The sequence below is a fragment of the Sminthopsis crassicaudata genome, chromosome X, assembly GCF_048593235.1.
Source record: "Sminthopsis crassicaudata isolate SCR6 chromosome X, ASM4859323v1, whole genome shotgun sequence".
In the NCBI taxonomy this organism is placed as follows: domain Eukaryota; kingdom Metazoa; phylum Chordata; class Mammalia; order Dasyuromorphia; family Dasyuridae; genus Sminthopsis; species Sminthopsis crassicaudata.
Genome location: NC_133623.1, coordinates 17,681,095 through 17,705,756, shown reverse-complemented (window position 1 = coordinate 17,705,756; position 24,662 = coordinate 17,681,095). Strand labels below are relative to the sequence as shown.

The window sequence follows — 24,662 nt, the reverse complement described above, 5'->3', positions numbered from 1 at the left end:
ATGAGAAAAGAAGAAAAAAATGGAAGAGTAGTTTTCTGATCCTAGCATCATACTCTATTCACATCAGAAAAATGTGATTTCACTGGCACTGGAAACTCCCATCAATGACACATCATAATCTGTTTCTAATGGAGTTAATAAACACTAGAGTTGTCTGAGGTTCAGATAGGTTGCACACGGTCACACACATGTAGTACAAATCTATTATATATTTTTATTTTATCATGGAATAATTGAATTTCAGTGTGTGTGTGTATGTGTGTGTGTGTGTGTGTGTAGGTGAACACCTTGAAAAACCAACAAGGAAGACTGTGTTTAAGATAACATGAATTATTATATATAGATATTAATAACATAAATGATTCATCGAAAATATACCCATCAGTGATGTTTATAATCACTTTTCTAGTATTAGAATAATAGAATCAGCATTCAGATAATTGGATTTGTTCCTGATTAAGTAGTAATTTCTGTGATCAGAGTCTACTGCCATCATTTGGTGATGGTCTCTTTTTTAAGCAATCCCTAGTCACAGATTTCCAGAATGTTAGAGCTGGGAGGGGCCCAAGTTAGGTCACTAGTTCTCTTATTGCTGGAGTGATTCTTTTCCCATCCGACAGCCATATTTAAACCAGGATTTTTCTACACATCCATAAGATATAAAAAATCACTTTCTAAAAACTGATGGACCTTGACAATATTACCAAGCTTTAAAGATGATGCACGTAGGACAAACTTGAATGACAACCAATATAATTCAATATGTTATAAACTAATCCATAACTGTAATGATTCAGAGCTCTCTCTTCAGAGAGACAGCTCCATGCAGCGATTTCTTGGTTCAGTGCTAGGGATCTAGCATGACCTTTTCACTTGTCTGCTTGTATCTATGCAGGTGGTGCCTTTGCCTTCACTAGTGACAGAGAATCCCTGTAATGACTGCTCCCCAAATGAGGCAGAAGAAATAATTTAATGTGCCTCCTGTCTTACATTTTGGTTCTGTTTTCTGCTAAGGCTGAAAAAACCCCAGAAAGAAAGTAATTATTATTAACAGGGGAATTTACACTGACTGTAGAAAGCTCTCTGTCACTAGTTCTCTATAATCAGCAGGTCATTTTCCACTTTACTATGAAATAGCTCCCTCCCCCCATAACAGGTATTTTACAGTAGTAGCTGGGGGATTGAATCCACATAATAATACTTCTCTGGAAGTAACCTTTTTCTGAACTGCCTTACCAGGAGAGAATCTTGAAACTTACTGTTGTAAAGGGTCTGTATCTCTGACCATCACACTTTTAAAACAAGACTTCAAAATATTCATCTGAAGTGATTTTATCATGGCTTCATGGATGAGGAATCAGGGCAAGTTTGGATTTTCACCCTCCTCCACACCAGAGAAGTAATCCTTCTGTTTTTAACAGAATATGTGGCACAAATGAATGTTTTGGTTAGCCACGGTTAGAGGAGCCATCATGTTGTTTGCTACACAACTCCAGATGGCAGGAATGATCAAGAACAGAGTAGGCATTCAGCTACTAGAAACCACAAGTCAGAGGTTGGCCCTGCTTCATCGAAACAGGATGAAGGTGAAGGAATGACAGGCAATATGGCAGAGTGGAAGAGAGGGAGCTAGACTCTGATGGGAAGACGAGTTCAAATGCTAATTCAGGAACTAACCGTGGGATTCCTGGTAAGTCATTTTACTGTCTTAATCTCAAAATGCCCATCTCTTAAAAAAGGGACGGGTGGACTTGATGACCTTGAGATCCCTTTCTTGTTCTAAAGGATGATCTTACGAACACAGTCTAGTCTGGACTCATCATGTGGTAGAGGGCGGGAAGCGTCCAAGGAAGACTGGAGCCAAGAGAAGGAAGAGGGGCTGATCCACATTAGCTGACTTTTTCTATAAATGGTACCCTCTCTACCTTCAAATCCAAATTCCTATTTATCTATTGCAGAAGTAACCATTGCAAACGTAGGACGATACATTTTGGTTTTGCGCGCTCTCTCTCTATATATATTTATATCTATATAGAGAGAGACAAGTGTTTTTCATTATAATGAGTTTCCTTTGTAATAGTATACATTTGAGAGTCTGAGGAATGATTGATAGCTTCACCAGGCTGCCATGCCTAGGGAGTCGATGACACACAAAAAAGGTGAAGAATCCCCAATCCTGGGTGTGAGGGGACGGCATACACTACAAACACGTCACATTCTGAATGGCTTGGCTTTCTTTTGAGGGCACAGTACCTGTAGAGCAATCATTATGAAGGCTCACACTACTCTGGGAATTCTCTCAGTAGCCACAGACTAGTGTCTTTGGGGAAAGAAAGCCAGGTCTTCTCAGAGGAGATCTATTCATGCCATATATTCCTATTACCACCTATGCCGGAGAACTATCAGGGTCAGAAATAGCCTGAGGTTCCATCTGTACGCTGGAGAACAGCAAAGAATAAGTGGGCAGATGGCGCTTCTGATATTTCCCTGAATGCCCCCATAGGCAAAATCAATAAGGAACTGCATATGTCTGAGTACTGTAAACACAGGGCCTTCCCATGCTAGAGTATCTCTCAAAAAGATAGTCCATTCAGCTCAACACTTTTTTTTAAGAGAATTTTTGAGTTTGCACAATTTCCCAAAGTTGTTTCTAAAACAAAAGGAAATAAAATTGCACCGGCCGGAATGGTACAACTTCTGTGGCAAGAACAAGCTAGCTCTGGCTGTTTTCATTTAATTATACAGCTGTATGACTTCAGTCTTATAATTAAAACAAGAGCTCACTATTTCCCTGAATGACAGCTAACCTGGTACATTATCTTATGGAAAGGAGCCTCCTGTAGTTTGTCCGTTTTTGTAGAGAAAAGGATAAAAATGAGCTTTCTTATGATGTCTTTGAGAAAAGGTGATGTGAAATGAAATCAAGCTAAGGAGTCATGGTGATAATGGATGGGCAAGGTCTGTATTCTCCTAAACTTCCCCCGTTGTGTGGCTTCATGAGAGCCCAGACACCTCATTCTCTCTCCTTGGGATGTGGTGATCAGCTGGTGGTCTAGGCTCAATCTAATTTCCTAGAAGTATATTCCCCGAGCCTCACATATGGGTATTAGCAGCATTTCACTGACTCTTGCTGACCTTTTATTCCAAAAGGAACATTTGGTGGATATTCTCAAATAATTTTTATGACATTTGACCATTCAGTTCTGTATTCAAGGGCACATTCCTCTCCCCCAGTGAGCGGCTACGGGAAAGAATGATCTGAAAAGGGGAAAGAGTACAACGGAAGCTATGGCTGAATTTTAATCTGTTCAGAAATCCAGACAGCTTAATGCCAACAGACGCAAATAATAATGACAAGGACAAAAGATCAGGATGCAACGCGCAAAGCTCTTTTGCAAATCCCTTCTTTGTGTCTTATACTCTGTGCCTTTCTATAATCTGCTGTACTCAGAATTTCAATTGGACAAAACATGAACAAAGTTTGGTCTTATGTTCAGATAAACATCTCTAAATTTGACAACCTGTCTCGGTCGGATCTGAGCTCCAGAAACTTCTTGAGTTGTTAACACTGAACTGAAAGTGTGGAGGAGAGAATTTGGAGTAGAAAGAATTTCTTCTTTCTCTGTAACAAATGGAGATATTGGGGGCCAACCAGGCCCCCAAAGTTGTCAAGCAGGTGAGAGCCTACTAGATACATTTAGGCAACCAGGACGCCATTCAATAGACTTGAGTTCTTGAAAAATAAGAGTGCCACAGGCACATTAAAAGTGCACTAGCTTTTTCTTAGTACCTGTTACATGCTGGACATCGTACTATAAGCTGGAAATACAAAAAAGCAAAACAAAACAAAATGGCCTTCCTTCTCAAGGAGCTTATGCTCTAATGGGAAAGACGACATGTAAACAACTATATAAAACAAGACATATATGGGGTAAATTTGAGGTAGTCTGAGGGAAGACAACATTAAGGAGAAGGTGAGATTTTAGCTGAGATATGAGGGAAGCCAAGAACTCTAGGTGGGGGATACAGTCACTGAAAATGTCTGTGGTCTGGAGATGGGCTCTTACCGTAAGTAACAGTAAGGACTCCACTGTTACACAGAAAAGACAAAGGAGTGTTTGCTAATTAAAAGATCATTAGAAATTTTGAGATGAAGAATTTTGGTTGAATGGTATAGTTGCTAGCACCAATGTAAAGAGTTAAGAAAAGAATAAAAGGAAGAAATACCTATTTTACATAGTATTCTCAAGAATTTGAGCCACACAAGGGTGGAGAGATAAGGGATAACAGCTAGCAAGGAAGGGCAGATCCACTGAAATGGTTGTTGTTTTTTTAAATAATAATAGTGTTTTATTTTTCAAAATCCAAGCATAGTTTTGAACATTCACCCTTGCAAGACTTGTGTTTCAATTTTTTCTCCCTCCTTCCCCACTTTCCTGCTCCCCTAAACAGCAAGTAATCCAATATAGGTTAAAGATGTGTAATTCTTCTAAACATATTTCCACATTTATCATGCTGTGCAAGAAAAATCAGATTAAAATGAGAAAAATTAAAAAAGAAAACAAAATGTAAGCAAACAACAACCAAAAAAGGTGAAAAAAATGATGTTGTGATCCACACTCAGTTTCCACAGTCCTCCAGTGAGAGGGTTTCTAAGGTTGGAGGAGTATGTTTAAAGCCTGTCAGGAAGCTACCTGCAGACAGGGAACAATTGAAGGAGAGGGAGAAAGAGAAAGAAGAAAGGGAAAGGCTGGGAGAAGACAAACACAGACACCATGATAAGGAATAGAGATAATTCTCTGCTGGAGAAGACAGGATAGGTTTGGATCATCTGTCACATATAAAGGGCTTTGCCTGAGCAATGGGAAGGGACACATCTTCATGCCAGAGATGAAGGAGAAAATAGTGGCAGAAGGCATCGCAGTGGGGTGAAACGAGAAGAAAAGAAGAGTGTTCTCAGTGAACAACCTCAAGTGTTTGAAATATGATGCCAGGTTCTCAGTTGAGAGACTGGGGAGAAGTTGAGAGAGATTTAAGGAAGGATTAAAAAGGTTAGAAAAAAGCCACTGTGGTGAGTGGGATAGTGATTTCCACCAGGGTGAATTCTCTTCTTCCAAATCTCTTTAAAGGCAATGGCTTTCAACATCTCCCTTTGCCACAGAATAGTCCTACCCTTGTTCCATGTTCTTCTTTGCCCTTCTGTGTCATGGAAATGTATATGATTGACACAAATATGCTTCTCTAGGCCACAGATGGCAATATGCACCGGTGGAGAGAATACTCGAAGGCCCTGTCCATGGTGATAAGATCACAATATTCCCTGTGACCATGGATTTCTTTTCTGTTTTTATGTCCTCATATTCACATTACTTATGAGATAAGCTAGGAAGACAAAACAAGTACCATCTGGAGGGGAAAGAGTGTCTAACTGGTGAATTTTGTTGGGCCAAGCCATCAGAAAGGATGGGCAAAATCAGTTGGGCAGTATGTAGTTTTGGTCAGAAGGAACAAAAGGCAGAGTCTGATCAAGGAGGACATAGACACGGCCCAGTTGAGCACAGGGGAAGAATCCTCCTCAAGAAAGTCATATGCAAGGGTGCTAGCGCTTCAGCGTTTTTTCCTCACCTATGTTATAGGGGAAGGTGGCGCAGGGAGGAGAATGTCACAACAGGAGGCTGGGAGCCCAACTATCCAGGTGGTAGAAGAGCATGATGAATAAGGATCATGGAGGAGGTATTCTCAGCCTCAGATATCAACACACAACCCTAAGCACAGCTCTGGGTCTGAGCCACAAAAGCAGAGCCAAGTTTCCAGATGGAACTCCTGATCAGAAGGTCAGGAGCAAACCCACAGCAAACTGCAAGGCAGGATCTTGGATTTGAGGTGCTAACGTAGGAGTAGAGATGATGAATAAGACATCTCTGCTCTTAGCAAGGTCACAGGCAAGAAGCCAATAGCATCAGATGCTAAGAAAACATGGAGAAGGATGAGGAAGAATTAAGTTTATTGAATTTGGCGATTATAACATGGGATGGTGAGCAGAGCTTGCAATGAATCCCAACTCAGGCCTGAGAAAGGGCAGTAGAGAGACCCAAAGTTCTGAGATACACTGGAATACATACATGTATACACTGGAAGATACAATGTATTCCATGTATACATGGAACATACGAGCCAAGAAATGACTGTGAGATTTAGGTCCTGGGAACCATCTTGGGAGACAGGAGGAAAATTCTTTTTAGAAGAAAGGAGAGAGGGCACAAGGTGCTCCCCAGTTAATGCAGCTGTATGCCATACTGGACAAGAAGGAAGGATCTAAAGAAAGGAAGGAAATTGAGGGGAAGTTAGAGTAAGAAGAAAGGGGAAAAATAAAGAAGGAAACAAGCATTTCTAAGGTTCTTACTGTGAGTCATAGATGATGCTAAGTGCTGGCAAATACAAACAACAAAAAAAGAGGCACCTTCTCTGAAGAAGCATATAAAAGAGTTAAAAATGAGAATGGCTGGGGGGGGGGTTGCGGGGGAAGAGAAAGAATGAAGGTTCCCATTGAACTCAGGAAGATGAATGGAAACCAGCATGGCTCCCTCCATAAAATGGAAACTGTAAAAGTAAAAGGCCTTATAGAAGGATGCTCCATATTGGAGTCAGGAAGACAATAGAGCCCTGTCTCAGACATTTCTAGTTGTGTGATCCTGGACAAGTCATTTAACCTCTCTGTCATTATTTCCTGTGCTTGGTTGGTTCTTGTTTTTCATTCCCCCCCCTGAGGCTGGGGTTAAGTGACTTGCCCAGGGTCACACAGTTAGGAATTGTTAAGTGTCTGAGTCTAGATTTGAACTCAGGTCCTCCTGACTTCAGGGTTGGTGTTCCATCCACTGCACCACCCAGCTGTCCCTTGTCCTTCATTCTTAAAGAAGACCAAGATAACATCATTATGTTGGAGTCAAAGCAAGTCTGACTGTGGTTAATTAGACCAATAGGAGCTCAGAAAGTCAGAGATGTAGTTCACGTGAAAATTTGAAGGTGATACATACATACAGATATATGCACATACACATATCTAATTCAATGAGGCAGATGCTGTTATTCTCAATTTACATACACATATAGTACTCTGGAAACATTAAAATGCTGCATAAACGTTACCTTGGAAGATGATGTGGATAACGGTAGAAACACTGTCTTCTACTCTTTTCTTTCTCTCTTGTCCACCTTGTGGATCTCCCGCATGGCAGTTCCCATCCATATAAAAATGGTTGATATCTGTACACACAACTAGATTCCCACATCGCCTTCCTGATCCCCACATAAGCCAGCTCGCTTCCCAGAATACACAGTCAGTCGCAAGCTGTAATGTCACAGCAGACAGGCATCCGCCCAGTGGCAATGCAAACATATGGAAGGCTCAGCATCAATATGCACCCTAAGTTTTCCAACCAACCACGAGCAATGACTAATCCATAGCAAGGTCACAATGAGTTGAGTACTAACTATGGTTTGATAGGTATTTCTTCCATTAAGTGGAATCAGTTAATATTTATGGGCTACACTCTTTCCCTTTGTCATCTCATCAGCTCCCGTGAGTTCATGTGTCATCTCTGTGCAGATGACTCCCAAATCTCCCTCACCGCATCTGTCCCAAGTACCAGTCTAACATCTCCAAGAATCAAATGAACATTTTTACTCCCATACCTACAGGTAAAGTAAAATGAACACATTGAAAATCCAATGTACGTGTACTCTTCCTCCACATCTTCCCATTTCAGTTGATGAAACCATCATCTTTCTAATCACTCAGCTTGACAAATATTATCAGTCTGCCTGACTGTACCCTACATCAACACAGATGATCCAAATTGCCAAGTCTCGGTGATCTTAACTTTACAACCTCTTGTGTTCATCCCCTTCCTTCCAATTGTAACTTTCATCATATTTGCCTCATCTACTGCAACATGCTTTTAATTTGTCTGTAATATTCTCTCTAAAATGTAATGTTCTCTGTGGAGATTTTCTTGGGGTCTCTGGAGGCAGCCTTTCTTTCAGTTCAATAATCAAGCGCAGCCAGGGATTAAAGCCCAGATCCTTTATTGTCTCCTTCAAAGTCCTGTCTCCTTCACTTGGGGCTCGGCTCGTTTTCTGGAGGCCTTCCTGGATCTTGGTTTCAGAGGAGAAGCAAAGGAGGAGAGCCCGCCACCACTTCTCTGTCTTTCCTAGTTCTGATTCTGGCTGAGTTTGTTTGAACTTATATAGTCTCTTATCAAAGGTGTGAATCTTGCAGGACTATAGTAAGGACTAAGTACATGTACTCAACTAGAGAACTCTTAAGCACCCTGCTAGACAACCACTGTCTATATCAATTCCACTGACTTAGCACCTTTGTTTCAAGTTCAGAGTTCTGACCCATACCATTTGTCTCCTTATGTCAAGCTTCCGCCTACTCCAATCCATCTTCCATTCAGCTGCCAAAGTGATCTTCCAAAAGTACAGGTCTTACCATGTAATTTCCAGGCTCAAAGATTTTTTAATGGCTCCCTATTATTTCTAGAACAAAAAGCAACATTTCAAGCTCATGAAATTCTGGCTCCTATCAATAATTCTAGATCTATTTTAATATGACCACCTTCCTTCCCGCTTTCTACATCCCAATCCAACCAGTGGACTACAGCTTCACTATATGTGACTTTCTATCACCTATTCAAATGACTTTAGGTAAGTAATCCCCCCCTACCCCGTGTCTGAATTCATTCTTATCTTACCTCCTCCTTGAAGAATCTCTGGCTTCCTTCAAGGTATAGTTAGGCTGTTAGCTTCTACACATGGGGCCTTTCCTCCCAATTACTTGCGCTTAGCTCCAAACTGACCAATTGCCTTTGTACATAATGACATACCTTCCCAAATGTTATTTCGCCCCAATAGAATGGAAGCTTCTTGTAGGCAGGGCCTATTTTTGCTTTTGTGTCCCTATTGCTCAGTACCTGCCACATTACAGGTACCTAAGAATTGCCTGTTGAATTGAAGCACATTGGATCAAGAAATCCAAAGTGATCGGCCCATTATAACCATGCTGTTATCGGAGCAACTTAGCTATTATGCTTAAAGGATACCCTCAGGAATACAATATTTGCCATTAGTAAGGCATTCTTTCCAACACCTGTCACCTATGTAATAGAAAATATTAGCACTTTCAACAAGGTTCCATCTGCTTCCTTATTACTACACTGGTTTAAAAAATAGTGGGAGAATGAACAAATCCTGATTCTAATTAAGTTTAAAAAAAAGATTAGAACTGGGGAAAATACTTGACATAATTATTTTTAAAAATCGCACAACAATTAAGATTGTGGTTAATACGTGGCCATTTTGTATTATTGCATCTATTTGTAGCACTGCTAAATCACAAGGTGTATAGAAAAGATGTTTCCACACATCTGTCACACAGGCACTGGGTAGTTCTGCTGAGGCTCCTGATGCACTTTAATCTCATTTCACCTCAGGCCAAGCCTCAGTTTCCTCATTGTGAAAATGAGAAGGGTGAAGCACATAACTTTTGAAATCCCTTTGAGCTGTAAAACCACAATCTTCTGTGTGTCTGTGTGCACCTGCTGCAATTATTTCAAACCTCTATGGAGATCAGCAAAAAGTTATTCAGAATGAGTCCTTACTCCAATATGCCTCAGGGTCATAATGAATGAAAATCAATTAAGCAAGTATTTACCAAATGCCTACTATGTGCCAGGGACCAAGCTAGGTACAGTGCACATATATGTGTGCATATTTTGGTGTATGATATAATCATATATCTTATTATCATATATGTACAGAGACACACACATATGTGTGTGTATATGTGTCTATATATTGTATAATACATATTCCAAACTTTTGGTTATGTTATATTCAATATCTCACATATTATCTGTGCCTATACTAATCAGTAGCTTCCTAAGTAGCCCCAGAAGCTCAAACTTTTCAGTCTTGTTGTGATGGTACTTCTCCCTACCCCCTTACATACTATTATGAATGCCCCCATATATCTGTGATCTAATGCCACTGGTCTCCTGGCTCTTCCTTAAATAGGGCTCATCCCTCAGCTCTGGTCATTGTCACCAACTGTCTTGCATTTCCTCTTCGTGTGTGCGTCCTGGCTTCTTTTACTTCTCAGTGAAAATCCTACCTTCTCTATGGGGCCTTTCTTAATTCCCCTTCATGCTAGGACTTTCCCTCCATTGCTTATCTTCAAATTAACCTAAATATAGTTTGCATATGCATACTTATTTGCCTGTTGTCTCCCAACCACTGTTTGTCCTTGAGAGCAGGGACTTCTTTTTTTAAAGCCATTCTTGGCTTGCCTAGAACTTAGCACAATGGCTGGCACACAGAAAGTGCTTAAAATCTTTAATAACTGGCTAGTTTCAAAAGCTTCAGGTTGACTCTAACAATTAAATGAGAGAAAAGGAAGAGAACCGAGAAAGAAATGGAAGAAATCAAACTTCTGAATATTCTGTGGCTTTCCTGGTGCTCTGTGTGTGTGACATTTTATTTCCTCTGGCTCTTTGCATTCACACAGGCTTTCTTCCATGATAGGAGTAGTCTTTCTCCTTACCTCCACCTCTTAGAAATTCTAGATTCTTTCAACCTCAGTTCAAATGTCACTTCCTATGATGGACAGGGGAAGGCTTGAGAAGTAAAAAGACCTGGATTGGGAACCAGCTCTATCACACATTCCCCTGGTGACACTAAGGCAAATCACTTCTACTCATTCATCGGGTCACTATTTTCTCTTCTATAAAACAAGAACACTAAATGACCTCAGAATTTCCTTTTAGTTCTAAAGCTAAAAACATTGTTGGTGGAATTGTGAATGGATCCAATCATTCTGGAGAGAAATTTGGTACTATGCCCAACAGGCTACAAACTGTGCACACCCTTTGAACAAGCGGTGTTTCTACTGGCCTTATATCCTAATTAGATCATAAAGAAGGGAAAGGGACCTGTATGTGCAAAAATGTTTGTGGCGGCCCTTTTTGTAGTGGCTAGAAACTGGAAACTGAGTGGATGCCCACCAGTTGGAGAATAGCTGAATAAATTGTGCTATATGAATATTGTGGAATACTATTGTTCTATAAGAAATGACCAGCAGGATGAATACAGAGAGCCCTGGAGAGACCAACATCAAATGAGGCTGAGTGAAATGAGCTAAATCAGGAGATCATTGTACAAGGCCACAAGATTATACAATGATCAATTCTGATGAACATGGCTCTTTTCAACAGATAACTGAGGGCAGTTCCAATGACTTTGCGATGAAAAGAGCCATGTACACCCAAAGAGAGGACTGTGGGGCCTAAGTGTGAATCACAACATAGCACTTTCAATCTTTTTGTTGTGGTTTGTTTACATTTTGTTTTCTCTCTCATTTTTTCCTTTTTGATCTGATTTTCTTGTGCAGCAAGATAACTGTATGAATATGTATACATATTTTCATATGTAACATGTTTTATATATATATATATATATATATATATATATATATATATATATATATATATATATATATATATATATTTAACATATATTGGATTATTTGCCATCTAGGGAAGGAGGTGTGGGATGGGGAGAGAAATTTGGAACACAATGTTATTCATTTTCCATTTTCACAGGTTTATGACTGCCATTTTGTTTGCAATAATTATCCATGCATATGTTTTGAAAATAAAAAAGCTTTAATAAAAATAAAGAAGATAATACTATTGATTGCTTTGACATCATATGGACGTATTCATTAATTTAATGAGCATTCATTTTTCCAATCATCATAACAGCCTCATTCCTATAGTACTTTAAGATTGACATTAAGCTCCATGAGGTAGATGATATAGGTATGTTCATTTTTATGAAGAAGAAACAAACTCATAGAAGTATTATCTCTGGGTTCAGCTACTTATGTCACTAAAATGTTTATCCAGGGGACTCACAAGATTAGTCCATTTTCCTGTGAACATCTGTGGATCCCATTGCAGAGCTTTGGTCAACTTATGACCTCACTGGATGACCATAAAAATGAATTATCAAACAGCCATCTCTGGAGTTGGTATAATGTTCAAGGACAAGCTTTTGAAAAATAAAAATGGGCATTTTTCTTAATGACTTGATGCTAACAGTTTAATTTCCTAGATTCAAAAGCTCGTAAAGTTTAACAGCTTGATTATTCCATTGAGACAATGAATCATGAACAACACCGCCTCCAAAGAGTTAAGCGTTGTGGGCAATGAGGAAGTACATGATGAGCATAAATATGCTATAAAGTGTTATAATCAGTGCTGACTTTGATCTTCACCATGTCTCAGAGAGCTCCAAGCTTTCAAAAATTTCTGCTGTAGTTCCAGAAGAAAGTACAAATTTGGTATAAACAAGAGAAGGAAAGATGGAAAGAGAATCAGGCTTGATCAACCTATCTTATGGTCTGGATACAGTGGACTTGTTCCCAGAATTCCTTAGTAGTAAAATTAAAGGTCTGCACTCGAAGATGGAATAAATTATGCTCTGTAAAATTGAAGGTAGCCAATTTTACCCAAGAAGAAACAAAGTTATGGTGGGAATTCATTCCCACCACCATTCTTGCTGGTAGAGGCTGTGAATGTGAATTCATTCAAACATTCCTTCCAACTATGAATTTCAAGGATCATGAATTTTAAGTGTGGATTTTCTTTGTGCCAAAACAGATCAAAACTCCCTTATGATTTTATAGATGGTCTTCACAAATTGCTATGGCACCCAAAACTCAACCCCCTTTATAAGCAATCCACTGATGAACCTCTTAGCACTTGGCTAAATAGGTCTAACACTGTGCCAGCACTGAAGTATTTCTAGTTTGGTAGTATATACCAGCTAAGTTCATTTTTCAGCCCCGTCTAAAATGTATTGGTTCCCCTTTCCTGCCTTAGCAAGTACATCACAGTGAATAGAACTGGAGGTTTTTTGTTTTTTGTTTTTAAAGAAAAGTATAAATCATACAGAATCACAGGGTTATCCTTTTAAACATCAGTTATTATTGTATAACTTGGGATCTGGGGGAGAAGGTATGAGATTTGGCTGAAGTTTTAACATCATTCAGGAGCAAATTGCTTTCTTCCAAGTGACCTGTTTGTTTCTCCAGGAAATGTCACCTGACTGAGAATTCTGACTAGGTGAAACTTTTACAATGCCTGATTGGCGAAAGGGAGGTGTCGGAGTAGGAATGGATTCCCGTGAACATTTCAATTTAGAGATGCATTGTGGGAGTCATATAGTCATTAGATATATCTAATTTCATAGGCAAGGAAACAATTTTTCTTAATTTAAAAATGGCTTCTATCATATTGTACAAAGTGTAAGTAACATCATCTTTACTTCAAATTACTTTTGAGCAAAGAAAAAGAATGCGGGACTTCAAATTGGAAGACTAAGATTCAAATCAGACCTACTTACTAGATACATGATGTTGGGTAATCAATTAACCCCATGAGGTTCCAGCTTATCATGTGTAAAAAAAAGTAATCACATGATTCCTCTCATGCTACCTTCCTTCCAGACCTGTTGTGAGGAAAGCCTTTTGTAAAAACTTGAAAGTGCTACAACATGCAATTGTCAATGCTGAAAAATTACCCATGCACATGTTGTGTAAATAAAAAGCTATAATAAAAAAAGTGCTATAATAGATACAGGTTAATATACAAATGTGAGTCAGAGTTAATGGAGAATTATTTTGATTTCTTTAGTGTAAAAAGTTATTTATTCCCTTAACTTCTCTAGTCCTCAGTTTCCACACTTGGCAAATTGAGAAATTATACTAATTACCCAATCTGTATGAAACTCTTCCAGATTTAGTAGCTCTCATAGTTATTCTTTTATGTTGTTAGGTCACTCGATAGTTAATGTGCTTATAAAGCTTTCTCAATGGTAGACAATAAAAAGTTACCAGTGTGTTTTGGTACTAAGAATAATTCATTATGGCCATTTCATGAATGAAAACTGGATCAAGAAGATGAGAGGGACAGATAACTTGTGAGTTGCTGTTCTCCAGTGCTGTGCAATGTCAAGAGAACTGATGAAGTTCTCCAGCCATCTGGGTGGACCCTCTGTTGGCAACTTGGGCCGGACTATGGACACGGCATCCAGGAATGGACTAGGTGTTCTTTAAATGGGTGGAGGGGAATCATCCCTTCGAGCCTGAAGATCCACTAGACTGCCCAAGATTAAAATACTTCATACTATCACCATAGTGATCATCAGTGCAGTTTCTTTCTCCACAGAAGGAGACTTTCATCAGGAGACAGACCTCATGAGACACTATAGCCAAAATAAATTATTTCCAAATTGGCCAACTTGGTAATAAGTCTTTCTGATCTAGGCTCCTGCTCAGTCATTGTACACGTATTTCACCACTGAAATATCCTTAAACCACTGGCAGAGGCTTGGAAAACAAAGGGTCCCTATAGGCTATCAGGAGGCATTGGAATAAGTGGTGATATGATTGCCTCAGAAGGCCATATGGCTATACTACATTTCTAGATACTGCTGCAAATAAAGTTTATATTTTTTCAGTTTCTCTGCCTAACAGGTAAATTTTGGCAAGGGAAAGATTTACTCAAACAATAGAGCCATTAGTTTTTGATCAAAGATGTGTTATCTATCGTTTTTGTGTATGTGTATGAATTAAGATCATTTTTCCAGAATTATTTTAGCAATTGATGCTGACATGTTTTTTCAACACACATCTATTACAAACAAAATGGCACTCACAAACCTGTAAAGTCTACCTGAATGTTTCAAATATTTTGTCTCCATTAAACAATAAAAATATGACAGAATATGCTGTGTATAGTAATGAAAAAAATTAAGTACACTTCAACAATGATGAATTTGGATCAGCAGGATGATTTCAGAAAGTCCTGAAAGTGAAAGTACAACTCAACAGAACTTTGTACAGACCAACAAGATTATGTGATGATCAGTTCTGATGGACATGGCTGTATTCAGCAATGGGGTGATGCAGGCCAGTTCCAATGATCTTGTGATGGAGAGAGCCATCCGCATCCAGAAAGAGGATGACTGTGGGGAGTGAGTGGGGATCACCACATAAAATTTTTACCTTTTTATTTTTTGCTTGCTTTTTCTAATTTTTTCCTATTTGATTCGATTTTTCTTGCACAGCATAATAAATGTAGAAATATGTTTAGAAGAACTGCACGTGATTAATCTACACTGGATTACGTGTGGTTCAGGGGCAAGAGTGGGGAAAAAGGCTAGGAGAAAAATTTGGAACATAACTTTTGCAAAGGTGAATGCTGAAAACTATCTTTGCATGTATGTTGAAGATAAAAAAGCTATTATTAACAACGGTGAGTTTGTCCCATGACAAACCCCTTAGAAATTTGGTGAAAGTAGGGTAGAGCTGGTGAATCGATTCTTTTGAGTCATAGCAGTTTAGCACAAACTTATTTCTAGTCTAGCTGCTAAGAAGACTGATGATATGTGGTATGCCTTCCATTTTCCTCATGACCAAGTCATCAAACAAATTGCTTACTCAGTGACTAGCCTATGAACCATTAGAATCACAAGAATCACCAAGGGGACAACTAAGGGCCACGTTATGTAACTTGTACCTGAATAGCAAGCTAGATCCAAGCTGATTAAGTGAAGTCCCTATGCCAAGTGATAACCTTTGAAATATGTGAAGCCAATTATGCCTCCCCCAAGCGTGTCTCCAAGGAGATTAGCTACCTATGCTTCCATTAATTTATCCTGAAACGACATGATATTGAGGCCCTCCACCATCTGCCTTGATCTCTTCTGGTCAAGCTCCAGTGTGTCCTCTATAATAAGTGGCACCAAGACAATAACCATTTGTCCCCTGGCCAGGGCAGAATACGGGGGTATGGTTTCTCTATTTCTGGAAATTGGTGGATGGAAGATGTCTCATCCTAATTCTAATTAATATGATTACAAAGTGTTAGGCAGTCTTCCTTTGATTCTTTGTTGCACTGTTAAGTGCTCTTTGATGTAATCCAAAAGGGAACACAAGGGCTAACAAAATCCTTAGGGTTTTTATAGCATTTAGTATAGTGGCAGAGGGCTCTAGGCAAGGCTTTGAAAGTAAGCTATCTGGGAGGAAGTAGAGGGGGAGGAGAGGAAAAGGGAGAGGGTTCCTTCTCTTGCTCTCATAAGCAGTTGGAGTTGATGATAAAGTCCCTCAGAGGCAATAACAGTCATCTTTGAAGCAATAGGATTCAACAAGTCTCACGTATAAAAAGATGTACATGAACTGAACCAGCTACACCCAGTGATAGAACTCTGGGAGATGACTATGAACCACTACATAGAATTCCCAATCCCTCTATTTTTGTCTGCCTGCATTTTTTATTTCCTTCACAGGCTAATTGTACACTTTTTCAAAGTCTGATTCTTTTTGTACAGCAAAACAACTGTATGGATATGTATACATATATTGTATTTAATTTATACTTTAACATATTGAACATGTATTGGTCAACCTGCCATCTGGGGGGGGGGGAAGGAGGGAAAAATTGGAACAAAAGGTTTGGCAATTGTCAGTGTTGTAAAATTACCCATGCATATATCTGGTAAATAAAAACTATTAAAAAAGAATTACAAAAAAAAGAAAGAAATCAAAGCTGTCTATAAGTACAAAGAAAGTCATTGAGGATGGACAGTGGCTTCGTAAATGTTGATCCTTTTTATAAATTGAGAACTGTCTGCTATAGGTCCTACAGAGTCCAACAGAGAGCTGTGCCTAAGGGAAACTTCATGATGATTATACGGAGAGAGAAAAAGACTTCTAGGAACTGTGATGTACTCTTTTTTTTATTTTTTTTTATTTACCAGATCTATGCATTGGTAATTTTTCAGCATTGACAATTGCAAAACCTTTTGTTCCAACTTTTCCCCTCCTTCCCCTCCTCCCTCTCTCCCCCAGATGGCAGGTTGACCAATACATATTAAAGAAAGCATAAGTTAAATACAATATATGTATACATGTCCAAACAGTTGTTTTGCTGCACAAGAAGAATCGGATTTTGAAATAGTGTACCATTAGCCTGTGAAGGAAATCCAAAATGCAGGTGGCATGTACTCCTTTGTGACAGGCAGTATTTTCACATGTACCTCATTACTATCCCGTTTGAAATTTGAAACTACTCTCTCTAAGAATCTTGTGTGTACAGGGCGAGTGTTTTCTCCCATCCTAGTTGGCGGGGTGTTTTGTTTTTTACCAATTGTTCTTAAAGTTCACATTTAATAAATTCACTCAAAGCTAACTGAAGTTAAGCTGGCTCATAGATTTTGTGGGTCAAACACAGCACTTCTAGATTTCTAGATTCTTGAGTAGTAGAAAGTTGCCTCTGGTGATCCAGCCCAACAATGTGAAAGGGAAATGATGAAACTGCCCCCAGAGGTGTGCTACATAAGGCATCTCTTAATGTAGCCAAAGATAGCATTCATTTTTTTTTTTTGGATCCTATAAAAGATTAATGAAATAATGATTGAAATGACAGGTCTGGAACCTTCCCCTTCCCAACAAATCAGCATTGGCTCATATAAAGCTGGTAGCCCACTAAAGCCCCCAGAATATCTTCAGGCAATTTATTCTTTAGTCAGACTTTCCCATCTGAGGCTTCTGAGCACCATATTTTGAACACACACATAAAACTTAATATTTATCTCTTCAGTTTCATCTCATTAAGTTTGGTCCACTATGATAGCCTTTCCATCTCTTTGGGGCTTAGGCTAAGGATTCTCTGCTAGAAACTGTGTCTCACCACTGTCTCATATACAGATGTGCTAAGCTTGCCATTTCAGTGTATATGCATCTGGACAAAACATAAAAAAACCACTTGGGGCCAAACCCAAATTTCGGGGATACTCCACTAAAAACTTTCTTTCCCGCTAACAGGGAACCAGGCATTGAAGTAAACAGACAATGGGCTTCACCCTGGCCTTGGAGAGTAGGGAAAAATAGCTTGAAGTCATTACCTAAGAGAAGGCACTATTCTTTTGAAAAATATGCAACCATAATTGAATAAGCATTCCACACAATCACAGAACTCCTTTTTATCTGGCAATTAATCATCTGCTCTGAACGTTCTGACAATTATTCTGGTTAAAAGCACAAAAGCCAGGCACATAAAGTACCACAAAGAAGGTGGAGAATGGGCAAGGCAATGATCCAAAACATCAGTGACTGATTTAATCCCTGTTTAAATCAGCCTTCAAGAAGCCTGATCTAAATACGTCATGACATTTATATACCTGCAAGCCAATTAATGCAGATCTGTGGATGCAAGAACACTTAAAATCTTAATTGAGTGTTCAGCAATCAATGCAATGTTGAGCCTATGGGGGGGGGGAAATAACCCCAGAGCTAAAGAAAAAGAAAAAAAAAATCCCACCCATCGCAGCAAAAACTTGGAGCTGCAAAGTCTGGCTCCTCTCCAGGGATCTCTAACCCTCCAAAGTGCTGACAGCTGAGCATGCAAATGCAGAAACTCTGTCTGTGGGGCATCGGGCTCAGCGGAAATTCCAGGCCAGCGCTAGAGATGACAAAGTCAAGGAAAATACTTTTTGGAGCATCATGTCCCTTCTGGGAAGTGAAGATGCTATTTCACAATTGCAAGGGGAATCGCAAACCTGCCTTCTCCCACCACTGCATGTGCCTTTGCACACTGTGAAGGAAATGAATGTTATTTAAAGCCTAGTAAACTGGGACTCCATGGATCTGGTCCGGCTGGACCAAATGAAAATTCACTGGCCAAAAAAAAAAAAAAAGAAAAGAAAAGAAAAAAACTGCCTGGATGGACTGTGTGGATTTCTTTCCAGCGTTGCGAGTCAGAGTGGTGACAGTAATCCAAAAAACAATATGGTGCCAGGGAAAGTGCCCAGCATTCAGAATCTGAAGACCTAAGCTCAAACCCTGGCCTGTGACTGTCACTAAGTCAGTTAATTTCTCTGGGCTACAATTTCCTCTCCTAAAACATGAGGTCAGGGGACTAGGCAATTTCTAAGAACCTCTTTTCTTTCTCTAAAGCTATGAACCTATGACAATCTTCATGAGCCAGGAGAGAATACACCTCCATTTTTTTTAACTGGGAAAATGTATCAAAACTTTTCTGAAATGTCTCCTTGTCCTCAAGGGTTTATCAAAATCCCTCCCACTTGTCCCACCGGTACATTGCTTGGAAATAATTTATCAAATGAGGCAAATCACTGAAGCTAATGTTTGTTGAGCCCAAAGTCCACATTAACATCGAAATGACATCTGCCAATGGATCTCCCTCCTTCCTTTGGGTCGCTGGCAGTGACAGAGTGGTGAGAGGGAACTCCCATCTAGCCAGGGTAATAGAGAGTCGCAGGGCCATATCATATAAATGATCTGACTGTGGTTCATAGAGTCATAGCTTTAGACGTGGAAAGTACCTTAGCAGCCTCCACAAAGTCCAACACTTCATTTAACAAAGAAGGAAACTAAGATGTACAGTGGTTAAATGACCTGCCCAGTAAGTATCTGAGAGAGGATTTGAACTCCAGTCTTTACTGTAAGCCCATTGCTCTCTCCACTGTGGCACCTAGCAGCCTGGTGCATTACACCAGGATAATACCCTGCATTCTAGGAACTTACACTACAGCAAACTGAGTTACACAGGCCCATTGGGAAAATCTGTCTCTGGAGAAGGTTTCTGTCTACTCCCAGGACTCAAAAGCACTCTTCCTTCCATTCTCTAGGCTCTTTGAAGACCATCGTCATCTCTAGGAGAGACACCAGCCAGCAGCCAGAAACAACGTCCTGGCTTTGAGAGTAAGAAAACCTCTGTTTCTGTTTCTGCAGAGCCCAAAAGAATAAACAAAGAGCTATTCAATGCCCCAAAGCATATAATTAGAGTGGGTGACAGTATTAATGGGGTCTAGGGAAGCAGAAAAGCTGCAGCAAACAATTAAACACTGGGGAAAAGAAGGCCTGGTGACTAGGAAATGGCAGGAAACCCTCTCAATGGAACGCCTGAAATGGCTCCAACCCAAAGCAAACAATTTCAAGAAAACATAACTCCTGACCAAGAAATCCTGGCTACCATGTCTGAAAATCTCCCAGGGCTTTTTTTCTTGATGATTTTTTTCCTGGAACAAGCCCTGTTGCCTATGGCCACAAGGGAAGGCTGGATAGTAAGACCAGCAAAAGGGATAAATATGGACAGTAAGATCACTTCCACGGGGATGGCATCAATAATGGTAATTTCATAGTTCCCGAAATCACCCAGAACAAAGTTCTTCATAGATAAGCCATTATTCTACTGTAAGAAAACGAGTCCAGAACTAAGAAGTGACTTCAACTCACAAATTATACAGTTGGAAGCAGGCAGTGGCCATCAGGTCTAATTTCTCACTCACATGACAATCCCTCCTATATTATTAATCGTATGACATACATTCACCACAGGCTTAATGTATACAAAGAGAGAACTCAGGAACTGAGGTTAAAAAGTGTCGACCAATCCTTGCCATCAGAATGCTTGCATTCCTCAAGGGGAGATACAATATCTACCCAGAAAAGCGTAATACCAGATGGGATCTAATAGGATCAAGGAAAGGACTAGAGAAAGAACTCGAGGAAAATTTCAGAAAGGAAAGATCAGAAAAGGTTTAAGTGAGGAGGTAACCTGGAACTACCAGGTGGTCAGTCAGCTATCACTGAAGGAGACTTCACTACTTTGTGAAGCAGTCTATTTCATTTTTAAATATCTCTAACTCCGTTCACAAAACACAGCTAGCATTTATATCATGCTTTAAGGTGGGCAAAGTTTTTTATGTGTATTATTCCATTTGAGTTCAACCTTATAAAGGAGGGGCTATTATTACCTCCATTTTACAGATAAGGGAACAGACTGAGCAAGGTAAAGTTGCTTGCTCAGGCTCACATAGCTACTAAGTATCTGAAGCGGGATTTCAACTTAAGTCTTTCAAACTTTCAAGTCCAATATTTTATCTGCGATTTCACAGAGGAAGGATACGCAGTTGGGTGGGCAACTTGTTCGATTATTCCATCAGCAGGGCTTGGAGGCATTATACTACATAACGCCTACAGAGAGGCATTATAGCGCAGTGAGACGAGTATTGGGCTTTAGTATTGGAGAGACCTGGTTTTCAGTCTCATACTTCCTAGCTGTGGGATGGTATTGAGCGTTTGAGACAAGGACTCTTATAGCCCCATTTGTGGAGACCCAGATGTGAGCTATATTCCAAGATTTCCCAGGACAAATTCTGAATGGGGGCGATATCAGTTAGAGTTTGGGAACTTGGGACGACCCTCAAGTCTTTGTAGGACCCACAGCTTATGGGCCTTGGTCTGTGCTCATACAACACATCTGGTCTCAACTTCATCTGGCTCCTCCGATAGAAGGAGTGATAGAAAGAATGTATCTCAGGTTTAAGAAAGGAAGCCTGTGAGGAAGGAGAGCACCTCATACCTCCACACACGCCCCTAATTTGTATTCAAGAAGAAGTTTCAGGCTCACCAAATTAAGATGTCTATGTGTCTTAAGATAAGTTCTTTTAATATAGTAATGGTTCATTTTTAGTGAACACCGCCTTAATGAGGCCAGTTCTTTTCGGTTTCCTCATTTTCAGATTTACAAAAATCAGTCTAATAAACCAAGCCCTAAAAATTGGGTACAAAACATCAGTACCTTGATTTCTAAAACAAAAGGCAAATGCCATACCTATAATTGTGAAGCCGAATTATGTCTGTCCACATTCACAGACTACACAAGGGATTTGTAAGCCAAGTTAATTTAAAAAAAGGTGCCTGGTAGATGTGAGCAGTCTTCCATATATTACAAATGAGAAATTAAGTCAGAAAAACAGTTTTGAAAGAAACCTGCAGGAAAATGGGCGACAGAGTCAAAAAGGCAGCCCGGGCACAAAGAGAAAAGGCAAAATGGGCAAAGATGCCATGGGAGGGAAGGCAGTGCCCTGGTATGATCACTGGGAAACCCTATGACACATTGAGAGGAGGCCACATGCAAGAGTCTCATAGGATGGGAAGGCAGAGACGGCTTGCAACGAGCACCATTCCCATAGAGGAGATCCCAGATTCACCAATGGAGTATAAAAACAATGAGAAATACCGGAGTGACATGAGCTTTATCAGTTGACGATGTAGCTTAGAATTTTTCTGAAGTAAGAACATGGTCACATGTGCCAAGAATCTGTCCCAGATCTGCAGGTCGACCTTTAGCTACAAAAATTTAAGCAGGTCTCTGAGAAGATGTGACAAGACAAAAACTTACACCCAAAGAATTCAAAACTTGAGATCAAGGGTCCTGAACCTCTTGAACCTGAACCTTTTTTTTTTTTTTTTTTTTTTTTGATCATTGGGTTTCCAGATGATTAATTCTCTCTACAATTCAATGTATTTTATTCATTTCAAAACTTTTGTGGGGAGAAGGGGACCACAGGCTTCATTGGACCACAAAATGGGTCCATGCACAATAAGGATGAAGAAGCTCTGCCTTAGATCAAGATAAAGCAACTGTGGAGTCCAAAATATGTCTCCGGCTCCAGTGGTCTCAATTCAAGGGTGCGTAAGTGGAGGCTGGGAGAGGTCTGTTCTCTATTCCACCAAATACCCAAAGCTATTCCAAGTATCCTTGCTCTCATGAGATTCACCATTCAAGTAAACATAGAATGATAGGTGTGAGCTGAAAGGGACCTCAGAGCCCCATAGTGTAGAGTTGAAGAAACTGAGTCCCAGAGAAATAAGGTGCCTTGCCCCAAGTCCCCTAAGTAATGACTGCCCCGAGGTGGCAGCATGCCTGTCCCCTTGCTGACACGCTTAGCAAATTCATGTGGACTCGTGTCTGGCACACCCCAACGGCATACTTGTCATGCTGTCTTGGTAACCACAAGCGTCTCTATTTCCCACCGAGGCAAAGGTTATCCTTTGAAACATGGCACTGAATCGCTTGTTGATTTCCATCTCACAGAAGTCATGATTTGGAGTAACATTTTTCCTTTCCATGGGCTTGGAGATAAATAAATTTTAATGTTCACAAAACCATAAGCCAGAATAAATGTAGGTTTTTCCTGAGTTTCTTAAGCAGAATTCACATAAATCTTTCATTTAACTGTTTCACATCGTTGAAAGGGGCTTGTTAATGAAGAAAAGAAGGGGATACTCAGCAAAGACAAGACCTGATGGCCAAGATAAGCTCTCATGCTTCCAGACAGACCACTAAAGCTCTGTCTCCAGACTTTAAAACAACAACAAAAGCACCAACTCTCCTCTAATGTCCCCCAAATCACTGTTATAACTAATACCAATGGATTATTTTATTCTCTCAGAGCAACATGGCAAGTCAGCATTGAGCTAGAGACATGTTTGAATGTTGTTCAGAGCAAAACAAAACCCATCCTGTTCAGTTGCTTCAGAAACTGTGTCTATCAGTGGCGTGGCCCGTGGACAGTGGGAAAGGTGGGCCTTCACTGACAGCGTGTGACAGAAGTCAAGCAAGGCCACACTGAGCTTCCTTTCTGCCGAGCAAAACTGCCTTTTCATCTCCAAATGAACCAGAATGTCCATCTTGGACTCTATTAGAAGTACTGTGTCAGTATAGGAGGAGATGGGTTTCACATAGGTCTCCCAATGTCTCACACCCTGGCCAGTACATATGGTCCCCTCCTCACCTATGACTATTTCTTCCATACTTTCTGTCATCTTCCAACTACTTTTAGTTTGAAAAGAGTGAGAATTCTCTGTCATATAGACTCTGCTACAGTGAAAAGTGATTTTTTTGTGAGAGAAGAAATGGCATTAGCACAAAAGCTAGCAATTACACAGCACCTTACGAAGCTCTTCACAAAGGCTATCTCATATGATCCTCATAACAATTTGGTAAGATAGATGCCGTTATTATCTCCATTTTATAGATGAGGGAACTGAGGCCGAGACAGGTCAAATGAATTGGCCAGAGGCATACAGCACTACTCAACATCTGAAACTGAATTTGAATGGTCAGTCTGAGAGTCTTTGACTCCAAGAGCAGTGTTCTCTCATCCAAAGATGGATTGGTGACATATCATAACTGGCTTATCATTTTAAAAATCCAGGGATAGGGGCCTTCTTGTACTCTGGAAGAACAATATTAACAAAACTTGCTCATGACATCAAACTTATGTGCTATAGCAAGAATTTAATGGGCGTGCTCCACTGAGTGGGTTAGGGAAAGATGCACTGAATATATTTAAACCTTTACTGGCTTCCTACTGCCTTCAGAATAAAATCAAAGCCCCACAAGTGCCTCTCCCCTCTCTGGGCCTGGAGCACATTGCGGCATTCTTCCCTTGCTTCCCCCCACCATAGCCCTTCTCTCCTTCTTTACTTTTACTCTTGGCATTGTATCTACAGTTTTGTTGTGATAAGGAACCCCCCCCCCCCCACCACCAAGGAAATCTCAAGAAAGGTAAAGAGAAGGAGAAACCTATCTTCAAAACGCACGTTACCTAATGCATACATATACCAACACAGCGAGGGCCACTTTTGCCAGTGAAGATGGACATCTATGGTACCAATTATTGTCTGAGAAAGTTATTGAGTATTACAATTACTAGTCTTAAAA

At 40.0% G+C, this 24,662-nt stretch overlaps 1 long non-coding RNA gene across 1 annotated transcript in view; it reads right to left on the bottom strand.

The window, feature by feature from the left end:
* LOC141548396 (uncharacterized) overlaps positions 1-24,662 on the bottom strand; it is a 107,480-nt gene that overhangs the window by 43,886 nt on the left and 38,932 nt on the right. The gene's annotated exons all lie outside the window — the stretch shown is intronic.